This window comes from Lithobates pipiens, unplaced genomic scaffold (genome assembly GCF_037356315.1).
Source record: "Lithobates pipiens isolate NorthernLeopardFrog02 unplaced genomic scaffold, aLitPip1_a1.2 Scaffold_22, whole genome shotgun sequence".
Classification (NCBI taxonomy): Eukaryota; Metazoa; Chordata; class Amphibia; order Anura; family Ranidae; genus Lithobates; species Lithobates pipiens.
In genome coordinates this window covers 158382738-158394452 of record NW_027507784.1, presented here as the reverse complement: position 1 = coordinate 158394452, position 11715 = coordinate 158382738, and positions in this window count along the sequence as shown.

Below are 11715 nucleotides of genomic sequence, written 5' to 3'. Positions count from 1 at the left end.
CTCACACTTGTTGCTTACAAGTCCTGTATTTTCTGCCATAAAATCACTTAGACCCCCCAAAAAGTATATATTTTTTAGCAGAGATCCTAGGGAATAAAATAGCGGTTGTTGCAACATTTTGTCACACGGCATTTGCGCAGAGGTCTTTCAAATGCATTTTTTTGGGGGGGGAAAAAATACACTAAATGATTAAAAAAACAAACAGTAAAGTTAGTTGATTTTTTTTTTCGTCCAAAAGTTTTGAGTACTTGTTTTTATTTTATAGGCTGCTTGCACACTGGAGCGGGCAGATGTTGATGGTAAAATGTTGCTAGTTTTAGCAGTGCTTTACCATCATTTTAATGGTGCTATTCGGCTGCTAGTGGGGCGCATATAATCCTAGCTAGCGGCTGAAGAAAAGGTTAAATGCGCCCATGAAGCACCGCTGTCAAATCGCATTGCATGCGCTTGGGCAGTGGTGCCCATCAATATCAATGGGCAGGAGTGGTGGAGAAGCAGTATACACCACTCCAAACGTGCTGCTTGCATCGCCTCAGTGTGAAAGCACTGTCTTTCTCACAGACTGCAGGGGAGCCGTTTTGCAGGCACTTTACAGGCGCTATTTTTAGCCCAAAAGCACCCCAGTGGGAAAGGTGTCTGTTAGGTTTTATGAGATGAAGGCGGATAAAAAAAAAATCAGCCTAACAGATCGGCCCAAAAAAAATCGGCATCATATATCGGCCGCCATGATTTCTAAATATCTGCATCGGCCAGAGAAAAACCCATATCGGTTGACCTCTAGCTAAGACTGCAGTAATAGCCAGGTTTACACTGCATGTGAGGTCACGTGGGGGTGTAGGAGGAACCTCTGAATAATTCTGCAGCCTTTTGGGATATCAGTGGTGTGCCGTAGGAAGTCCTGATAACAGATTGATATTTACATATTGTGTGTTGTAAATCAGGGGAGATCTGGGCATGCTCAGTGACCTCATTCTAAAGAACAAAGGATTACAACCTTACTAAGGAGATATCTACAAGCAGTGTTCATTAGGGTGTTTTTTTTATGCTGATTTACATGGGACAAAGATGTGGGGGAGAGTTTACAACCACTTTAAGTCACAATTCTGACACTGTACACAAACAAAATCATCATGTCATCCCGACCCCAGTTTTTTGTGGTATTTGATCACCTCTGCAGTTATTTGCTATAAAACAGTGACAATTTTGAAAACCCTTTTTACATTTTACTATATCCCCAAGAATTGTGGCCAGCGGTTATTGCGACTGCCGGCCACATGCATTCCCCCTGCAGTGCAGCAGGCACATGCCTGCTTAAAGGGCCGGCATACAGCTACAACAGCTCATGGGAAAGTGCTGACCTGCTGCTGTATGACGGCAGCTGGTCGGCAAGTGGTTAATGTAAGGCACGTGGTGCTTTAAACAAATAATTTCAAATCCCAAAAACACTTAGAATATGGCATTATACAGCTTCACAAGCAAGAGGAAAAACGTCCAGTGTGAATGAGGCCTAGTCATCCCGTCTCCATTAAAGAGGATCAGTTTGCTTCCCATCAGCTGACTGGGTCACAGGAGGACACAAATGTAGTTGTGATCTTCAAATGCTTTGGCCATAGTCATTTAAAACTGAATTCTGTGGAAGAGTCCAGTCCCAGGCACCTCCTGGGCTTGGCTCTATTTAGGTCAAAAAGTTGAGCTATCACTGTTCCCAGCAGTGACCCTCGCACTTCTGGGCTCTGCATCTTAATAGGTGAATTACTGCAGCTGCTATGCCTGCACATCCCATCTCCTGCCCAACCCCACAGTTGAGATGTGTATTTGCCACTGGTGTATCAAGGGTTGAAATGGCAACCCTGCCCAAGTACTAGAGGCCCTGTGCAGCTTCCATATCATTCTGTTTTTATACTTAGATAGGAGGGGTAGCATACACAGGAACCTATCCTTTCCATTTTTCTGCTGCAGTGAACAGTGGCTGTCATCTGCTTTTTGAGAGTAAACATGTATTAGGCTCACAGAAAATGATCTGGATTTAAAATCATGATTTTCAAAGATTCTGTACCATTTTGTTTTGCTGTGGCACTTGACTTATTACCAAACCACTTCAGCCCTGAAGGTTTTACCCCCTTCCTGACCAGAGCACTTTCTCACCTCATCTTTCAGCAAAGCACCTGGGGAGTGTAGCTCCATCCACTTTCCCAGGCAACACTGCAGTCGGTTTTATTTAGACCGGACACTTCCACCATGGCCTCAGTTGTAGTGTTTCCTCCGACCATGGTGGACACGCTGCAGGGAACCAGGGGTGTGCTACGCTCTCTCCAGGTGGAGACAGTATGGGGCATACCTGTTGGGGTTTTTTTGTCTTCAGGCCAGCCCAGCATCTTCCCTTTACATGTGGGGGATTCTCGGTGCCTGCTCCCCTTCATATCCGGCGAGCATCAGGCTGCAGGGGGCTTGTAGAGGATGGCGTGCTGCACAGCGGTGTAGGCAGCGCCTTCTCGGTGTATCGGCCTCCATGCTTCTTCCAGGTCCTGGGCGGCTAGTGCGTCACTCCGGCCGGGGGCGGGACTTCCAGCAACGTGGGTTCCGGCCGCTGGAACACAGGGGGAGGAGCCGGCCTCAAGCTGGTGTTTGATTTGCGGTGTTCTGCCGTATAGTGTCCGGCCATGGAATAGTGTCCGCCCCGTACTGCGCATGTGCAGTACGGAGCAGACGAAGCTTCTGAAAATTTCTGAAGCTGAACGGCGCCTGCGCCGTGAGTGGAGGTGGTAGCCCCACCATCCAAGCGGACATAGGGTTGTGAGTATTAAAGGGCTCGTCCTCGCTGCGCTCGGCTCTTTTTTTATTCCAACTCTATGTCCACTTGGATAGTGGGGATAGAACCTGGACTCACGGCGCAGGCGCCGTTCATCCTCGGCAATTTTCGGAATATGTGTTGCTGTGTACTGCGAATGCGCAGTACACAGCGGACACTATCCGATGGAGGACGTTATTAGACAAGACACCGGTCCTCGCAGCAGCAAAAGGACCTGGGAAATTCAAAATAAAAGCAGCCGGATGCCGTTACAGCCTCGGCACTATGGAGGAACCAGACGGTGGCAGGAGCCACTAACACCAGCCAGACTCAGGTAAGCAGTTAAAGCGGAGGTCCACCCTAAAGTGGACCTTCCGCTCATCGGAACCCTCCCCCCCTCCGGTGCAACAATTGGCACCTTTCAGGGGGGAGGGGGGGTGCAGGTACCTGTACAGTACAGGTATCTGCACCCATTTCCGGGATAGCTCTCTGCGGAAAGGGGCGTAGATTACGCCCCTTTGCGAAAGTTCCCCGCTGCCTACTGGCAAACACACAGATCCCAGAGGCAGCGGGGACCGTCCTTATTGGGCAGCGCGACTCGCGCATGCGCAGTAGGGAACCGGGAAATGAAGCCGAAAGGCTCCACTTCCTGATTCCCATACCCAAGATGGCGGCGGCAGCACCCGAGAGACGATCAAGAGATCGGCTTTGGGTCCCGACATCGCGGGCGCGCTGGACAGGTAAGTGTCACTATTTTAAAAGTCAGCAGCTGCAGTATTTGTAGCTGCTGGCTTTTTAAAAAAAAAAAAAACGCAGAGTCCCGGCGGACTCCCGCTTTAATGCTGTTAATTGTTTTATTAGGTGATGATTTAATAGGGGTTTGTGTTGGTTTATTTCAGGCTAAAGTCAAGGAAAAGATCACTTTCCTCCCCTCCCCCTAAGAGGAAATACCTGTCTTGCAAAAACACGCTTGGAGAGTCATGGGCTAAAACATTATGCAAGACATCTATAGCAGACCTAGTTAGGGAAGAAACCTCCCCCGCTACACCTGCTACCCAATCAGAAGAACTATTAAGTTCCTTCCGGAAAGAGCTAATGGATACATTTGAATCATTCCATTCTTTCTTGGATAAACATCCGGCGGCACAGTCAAACAGTGGTGACAATTCACCATCCTGTTCTCGTCCATGTGTCTGCACCGAGAAGTGACAGCGATTCAGAGGACGAGGAGAGAGGTGCTTCCCCAGGTTCTGAGGAAGAGGTGGAAGAAAAGTTTCTTCTCGCTATAGATTCTTTGGAAGATGTAGATGATCTGTTAAAGACAATACATACAACCTTAAGCATCAAGGAGGACAAGGCTCAACAGTCCTTGCATGATAGGATGTATCAGGGCATGGGGGAAGTAAAACAGAGTATTCCCAGTCCAGGTCTGGAATAAGAAGCCAAAGCTTGATGCGGCTTTTTCACAGGTGTCCAGGAACATGGACTTGGCCTTCAAGGACATGGGTGTCATGAAAAGACCCCATGGACAAAAGAGCAAACTCCCTATTAAAAAGCCATGGGATTCTACTCTAGCCAATTTAAAACCAGCAATGGCATCAACTGTGGTGGCTAGGAATCTGGAACATTGGAGGTCCCAAAGAGCAAGGGGGAAGTCAGGAGTATTCCGATCTCCGGGCTAAACCGCGAAGAACTAGTGACTGTCATCTGGCGGTGGGAGGAAGGCTACAGACCTTTTTCCACAGTTGAAGACAGCGACCTCCAGTCCATTCGTCTTCAAAATAATTGCAGAGGGCTACAGACTGGAGTTTTCCCAATCCCCTCCAAGTCGCTTCTATGTAACCCAGGCTCCCTGGGACATAGAAAAATCTCTAGGGATGTCAGCCCTACTACAGGAGCTCGTCCAGCAGAGGGTGATTGTATCCGGTTTCCCCCAGAGAGGAAGGTAAGGTGTGCTATTCTCACATCTTCCTAGTAAGGAAGCCATCGGGGAAGTTTTGTTTAATTCTAAACCTGAAAATTCTGAACAAATCAATCGGATACAAAAGGCTCAGGATGGACACCATTTTTTTCAGTAAAAAACCTTTTGACCCCAGGTTGTTTTTTGGCCTTAATAGACCTGAGGGATGCGTACCTATAGCCCCGACATCACAGAAATACCTCAGATTAGGGGTAAAGATGGGAGAGTCGATCACGCATCTACAATTCAGAGCCCTCCCTTTCGGCCTGTCATCCTCACCAAGGATATTTACAAAAATTATAGCAGAGGCCCCGGTACCCCTCAGATCAAGGGGATATCTATAGTTCCATACCTGGATGACCTTTTGCTATTTGCCAGAATAAGGGAGCTACTGGAGAAAGATCTGGAAGGTCACATCTGGAGAATCTTGGATGGATCATAAACAAAGAAAAATAAAGTATGATCCTGTCCCAGACAATAAAATTTCTGTGGTATACCATCTGTTCCATTTGGGAAAGAATTTTTTTTCCCAGAGGAAAAGATCGAAAAGGTACAAAAGGCAGTAAAAGGGACTCAGACAAAACTGCCAATCTCAATCAGGGCAGCCATGTCAGTTCCAGGCCACCTCACGTCCTCAATTCCAGCAGCATAATGGGCACGTTCCCACGCAAGGGACCTCCAGCAGACAATTCTCAGGAATTGGTCCTACGGAGAACCTCTAGAGAAATTGATCAGGATCCCCCTCAAGTTCAGAGGAAACTATGGTGGTGGAGGAATCGGTCAAATTTGGACAGGGGTCTACTTTGGACCTTTCCTATAGAACAGACTGACAACAGATGCAAGTTTCTGGGGTTGGGGTGCCAATCTGGACGGGCAGATGGCCCACGGAGCATGGACAACCAGGGAGGCCAGGACATCCTCCATCCGGAGGGAGCTGAGGGCCATTCTCCTGGGACTATGGGCTTTCAGAGACCAAGTTCTGGGTCACCACATTCAGTTGTTGTCAGATAATGCCACAGCAGTGGCCTATGTAACAAGACGGGGGCACAAGGAGCAAAGTGTTGCTTACCTCAGCCCTTCAGATTATGTTGTGGGCAGAATCCTACCTGGCATCCCTGACGGCAGTACACCTAAAGGGAGATCTAAACCAGATCGCAGATTTCCTAAGCAGGGAAAGGCTATTGGAATCAGAGTGGAGTCTGAATACTGAAGTATTTCAGAAGATAACAGAAAAATGGGGTACTCCCCAAATAGACCTGTTCGCATCCCACTCCAATACAAAGGTAGAGACTTACTTCTCCCTAAACAGACGAGACCAAGCAGAAGGACTAGACGCGCTAGCACAACCATGGACCTTCCATCTGTGCTACGCTTCCCCCCCCCCCCCCCTTCCAAATGATTCCATTAGTGATAAAAAAGCTGCAGAGGGAATCCACGACCATGATCCTAGTAGCCCCATTTTGGCCCAAAAGGACATGGTTTTCAACTATACAAAAGTGGCGGTGGGACCCCATTGGTGTCTTCCTTTACAGACAGACCTTCTAACTCGGGCCCCTTCAACATCCCAATATTGGGCACCTAAGTTTAGCTGCCTGGTTACTGAGGAGCAGATCCTAAGAAATAAAGGCCTGTCTAATAAGTTACAGTAGTTCCAACAATACTAGACAGCTGAAAGAAGGTCACTAGATCAATTTATTTTAAGTCATGGAAATGTTTTAGCTCCTGGTGCGTAAGTAAAGTTTTCTCACCAAGGGAAGTTGTTTCCGCGTTAGAGTTCCTACACGAAGGTATGCAAAAAGGGTTGGCGATTTAGCACCCTAAAGGTGCAAGTAGCCGCCCTCTCGGTGTTCCTGGAGAGACCATTATCCCAGGACCCCCCTTATTGGATTTCTTTAGGCACTGACCAGAGCAAGGCTAGCATACTACACTATCTAAAGATCACAAGTGAATTTAGAAAATCAAATTCACTGTTTATACTATTCTCTCGCCCACGAAAGGGATACAGGGCTTCCAAAATCACCATAAGTAGGTGGCTGTGAATGGCCATCTGTGTAGCCTACAAAACTTCAGGGGTAGATCCTCCCGCAGGAGTAAAGGGCCCATTCAGCTAGGGCAGTAGCAACATCCTGGGCAGAACGGGCAGGGGCTTCTCCGGGACGGATTTGCAGGGCGGGTAAGTGGACAAGCTTCTCCACTTTCACCCACCATTACAGATTGGACTTGCTCTCTGCATCAGAGCAGTCCCTTGGTAGAAAAGTCCTACAAGCGGTGGTCCCACCCTAAAGTATGTACTCTCTTATCTCCAGGTGCTGTCCTGAAAGACGAGGTGAGAAAACCTTAGTTAGACTTACCGGTAATGGTATTTCTACGAGTCTTTCAGGACAGCACCGATGACCCGCCCTAAAGTATTATAAAATGTGGTGTTATTGCTATGCTCTGCTTATCTAATTTCAGCATGGCTGGAGGTACTCTGAAACAACTGAGGCCATGCTGGAAGTGTCCGGTCTATAAAGAAAACTAACTGCAGTGTTTCCTGGGAAAGTGGGTGGAGCTACGCTCTCTCTCCAGGTGCTGTCCTGAAAGACTCGTAGAAATACTGTTACCGGTAAGTCTAACTAAGGTTTTTTTACCACTTGGCACGGCACTGCTTTAACTGGTAATTGCATGGTCATGCAATGATGTACCCAAACACAATTTGCATCCCCCCCCCCCCCCACACACACACACACACACAAATAGAGCTTTGTTTTGGTGGTATTTGATAACGTCTGCAGTTATTTTTTGCGATTATAAATGAGCAGACTAAATTTTGAAAAATATTTTCTACTTTTTGTTATATTCAAAAAATACAATGAACTCCATTTAGTCATACATTTAGGCTAAAAAGCATTCAGCCTGGGTAAAATTCAATAAGTGTATATTGTTTTGCGCAAAAGTTGACCTGTCCTGGTATTTTATGCACATGTACTTCTGGCATAAGCTTCTAATGTAACAAGTCGGGACTCTACAAGCCGCTGGGGTAAGCCCCGGTGATTAGATCGCACGGTGCCACATGTGCCAATTCCATGATCAACCAAGTAGCACACTTGATTGAGTAATTGTCCACGTGCAAAAGTTGTACCCCTTTCTGAATAAGGGTGACACAAATTCTTGCAAATCTTACCAGCGCTCTGCAATTCTCAGGCTCCACATGATCTTTTTTCCCTTGTAAACTATACGTATAGCCTGTTGCCCTGTCACAGAGCTTATACATCTTGACCCCATATCTGGCTTGGTTGATGGGAAGATACTGTTTGAATGACAAGCATCCAGAAAACTTAATCAGGGACTTGTCAACGCAGACAACTTGATCAGAAGTAAACGTGGCTGCGAACTGTTGGTTGAAGTGGTTTACTAGGGGCATATCCAGGGTCACCCAGAGGTTCATTGTCATTAAAATGCATCAACCGCAAGATCTGGTCATGGAGGAGAATTGTGTCAGTGGACCAACATGACCACAACTCACTTTTTAAGTTAGGCCCAAGAAGGCCTTAAAGCGTATTTCCACCCAAAAATGGAACTTCCACTTTTTGGATCCCCCCCCCCTCCTGCTGTCTCTGTCAATGGACACAGCAGCAGGACTCGGGTGAAACCAACCCCGCCCCCATGGAAAGCGGCTTTCTGTGGGGCATCTGATGAAGGGGAGGAGCCAGGTGTGATGGCAGAGCACCCCAGAAGAGGAACAGGCTGCTGTGTTGCACAGAGCAGGTAAGTATAACATGGTTGATATTTTTATTAGAAAAAAACTGTCCTTTTAGTGGCCCTCGCTCTTTCAAACTTTGAGCATCCCTGTTTTCTTTTCATACATCAGGGGACACAGAGCCATAGTAGTTACTATGTGGGTTAATAGGCCACCAATAGCTGATGGACACTGGCACGCCCTAAGACCAGAAGTGCACTCCCTATATAACCCCTCTCATTACCGGGAGTACCTCAGTTTTTTCGCCAGTGACTAAGGTGTTGGTCACGAGTAAAGATGTGCTGTGCTGAGCTCCACTGGAAGCAATCCTTGCTGGGGCTAGCCATGCTGACCGGATCCGTTCAAATGGGCCTAAGGGTTGGTACCTGGGCCTTGTGTCCGAATAAACAAGGTTTTGTTGCGATTGCTTCTCCTTTAAGAGAGCTAGACCCTGGGATCCAGTACTTTTTGGTAGTAAGGGCATAACATTTTTACTGGCAGGGTGCTGTTGCAGGTCCGGGATTGTGGGTAACCTCCACGTTCCCCTGTTCCTGAAGGTTTCGGAGCCCACCGTGAAGGGTGAAGATTGGGTTTATCTCAGATAACCCTGCGGTGGGAAGGTAAGTGGAGATTTTCTTATGAATTTCTCCTTTTAAGTTTATAATGTTGTCATGCCTGTGTCACCACTGGGGGCTGTATTGAGCACTCACCGCCTTATGCTGGAAACAGCGCTGTGTTCAGGATCCATCATTTCCTCCTCCTCCGGCCAGAGCAGGCAGATCCCCCAGTAAGAAAGAGGGGGCTGGTCTCTCCTACGTCCCCCATGTTGAAATTAAAAAATAGCTGCAGATGGACACCGGTGGCAAGAAAAGCACCCTGAGGCGATTCAGTTCGTATAGCTAGCGCTGTACAAGTCATTCAGTCATTCATTCATTCATTCATTCAACCACTTCGGGGGAACTATGCCAAAAGCATTTTTTTTTTTTTATAAAAAAAAAAAAAACGAACCGTGCGGCCACTCAGCGGTGGTTTTTACCCCCACCGCCATATCAACTGTTTGCGGGGCACCTGAATTCTGCCACTCACACGGGAAAACACTTTGCTGGGGGGGGGTGGCGGCTAATGGCGTCAGATGCCAACCGCACATGGAGGAAGTTTTTAAAGCACTGTGTGTGTAGCTGCTGCTGGCTATGGAGGGTCACATAAGCAGGAGGTGGCTTACTTCCGGTTTGGTGACAGGCATTTCCCTTTGACACATTATTACTTTACCAGGCTAGGTAATAATAGCAGCTTATAGCGCTGGACTATAACCTAGAAGTGTACATTTTTTTGGTAGTGTCTCTGCTTTTGTACTTCAGGCTATGAGTGAAAGAGGGACCAGGAACTCCTCTAAAGGATCAATGGTTTCACAACAAACTAAATCCATTTCCAAAAGAATGCCATCCTCCTCTGAGAGTGATGCGGCCTGTCAGATTGAGCCATCAGAGGAGACTGTTGTTGCAGCTGTGCTGGACACTTCAGCCCCTATATATAATCACACAGGAGGTTTTCTATTCTACCATTTGTAATTTGGAAAAGAAGATTGATGCTATGATCTCTCTCCATGGTGGGTCTAAACGTAACAGATCCCCATCTAGTGCTCAGGACCCTCTTATTGAGGTGCAAGGGGCAGGGGATCAGGAAGATCTTCCAAGAAATTTGGAAGATACTAATATATCCTCTTCTGAGGATCCTAATATAGAGGGAGTAGCATCACAAGACAGGTTGCTTGTGCACTCTTACTAAATTGGTTTGTTCAACCTTTTTCTTTGTCTGCCTGCAACGCAGGCTCTTGATGAACCCACCCCCTAGTTTGAGATCACTAAAACCTCCCCCATCTGGGGATGCTTTTCCTATTCATCAATGACTAAAAAAGCTTATGTATTCTAAATGGGAACATCCGGATAAACAATATTATCCTCCCAAGAAATTCTCCACACTTTATCCTTCTTTTATAAGAAATGGGGGGTTCCAGCAATTGATGCTGCAATCGCCTCAGTGAACAAGAGTCTCACGTGTCCAGTGGATAATGCGCTAATGTTAAAGGATCCAACAGATAAAAAGTTAACTTCTTTCCAGAAACAATATGTCTGACCCTAGAATCTTTGACGATTAGGCTACGGGATTGTGTTGTCAGGATTCAATCCGACAATGCCATGGCTGTGGCTTACATCAATCACCAGGGTGTCACGAGAAGTCATGCAGCCCAAATAGAGGTGAATCATGTTCTAGCTTGGACTGAAAACAACATTCATTGGACAGAAAGCAACAATCGTTGCCTATCTGCAATTTTCATTCCAGGAATAGAAAATTGGCAGGCAGACTACTTGAGTCGACAATTATTTTCTGGGGGAATGGTCTCTTCAGCCCGACATCTTCCTAGTGATATGTCAGAGATGGGGTATTCTGGACATGGACCTGTTCGCATCCAGATTCAACAACAAAGTCAACAACTTTGTGTCGAACGAGGGATCCGCTAGCATGCGGAACAGAAGCATTAGTCTTCCCATGGGATCAGTTTTCACTGATCTATGTGTTTCCTCCAGTTCTGCTACTTCCTGCTACTACCAAAAACAAAAGGAGGTGATTCTAGTGGCCCAGAAGGTCTTGGTTTGCCAAGATCATAAAGATGGCGGTAGGAGTCCCTTGGACTCTACCATTATGGCCAGACCTTCTTACACAAGGTCCGGTATTCCATCCTACCTTATGGATGCTAAATTTAACGGTTTGGCTATTGAAACCCACATTCTAAAGGATAATGGGTTATCTCCTTAAGTAGTGTCTACTTTGGTTAATGCCAGGAAGCTGGCTTCCAGTATCATTTACTATAGAGTCTGGAAGGCATATGTTTCTTGGTGTGGATCCAGGGGTTGGCACCCCAGGAAGTATGTCATAAGTAGGATCCTTGATTTCCTGCAAATGGAAATTGCAAATTAGAAATGAAGAATGCAAATTATGCAAATGCAAATAATGAAAATGCAAATTAGAAATGAAGCAGGCCTTGAGTACTATCAAGGGCCAAATCTCGGCCTTGTCAGTGTTTTTTCAACTGCCTCTTGCTTCCCACTCTCTGGTGCATAGCTTTATACAGGGGGTAACACAGATTAATCCCTATCAAGGCACCTCTAAATCCTTGGGATCTAAACTTGGTCTTATCGGCTTTGAAGAGTCAGCCTTTTGAGCCTTTATGGGAAATTCCCTTGGTTCTTT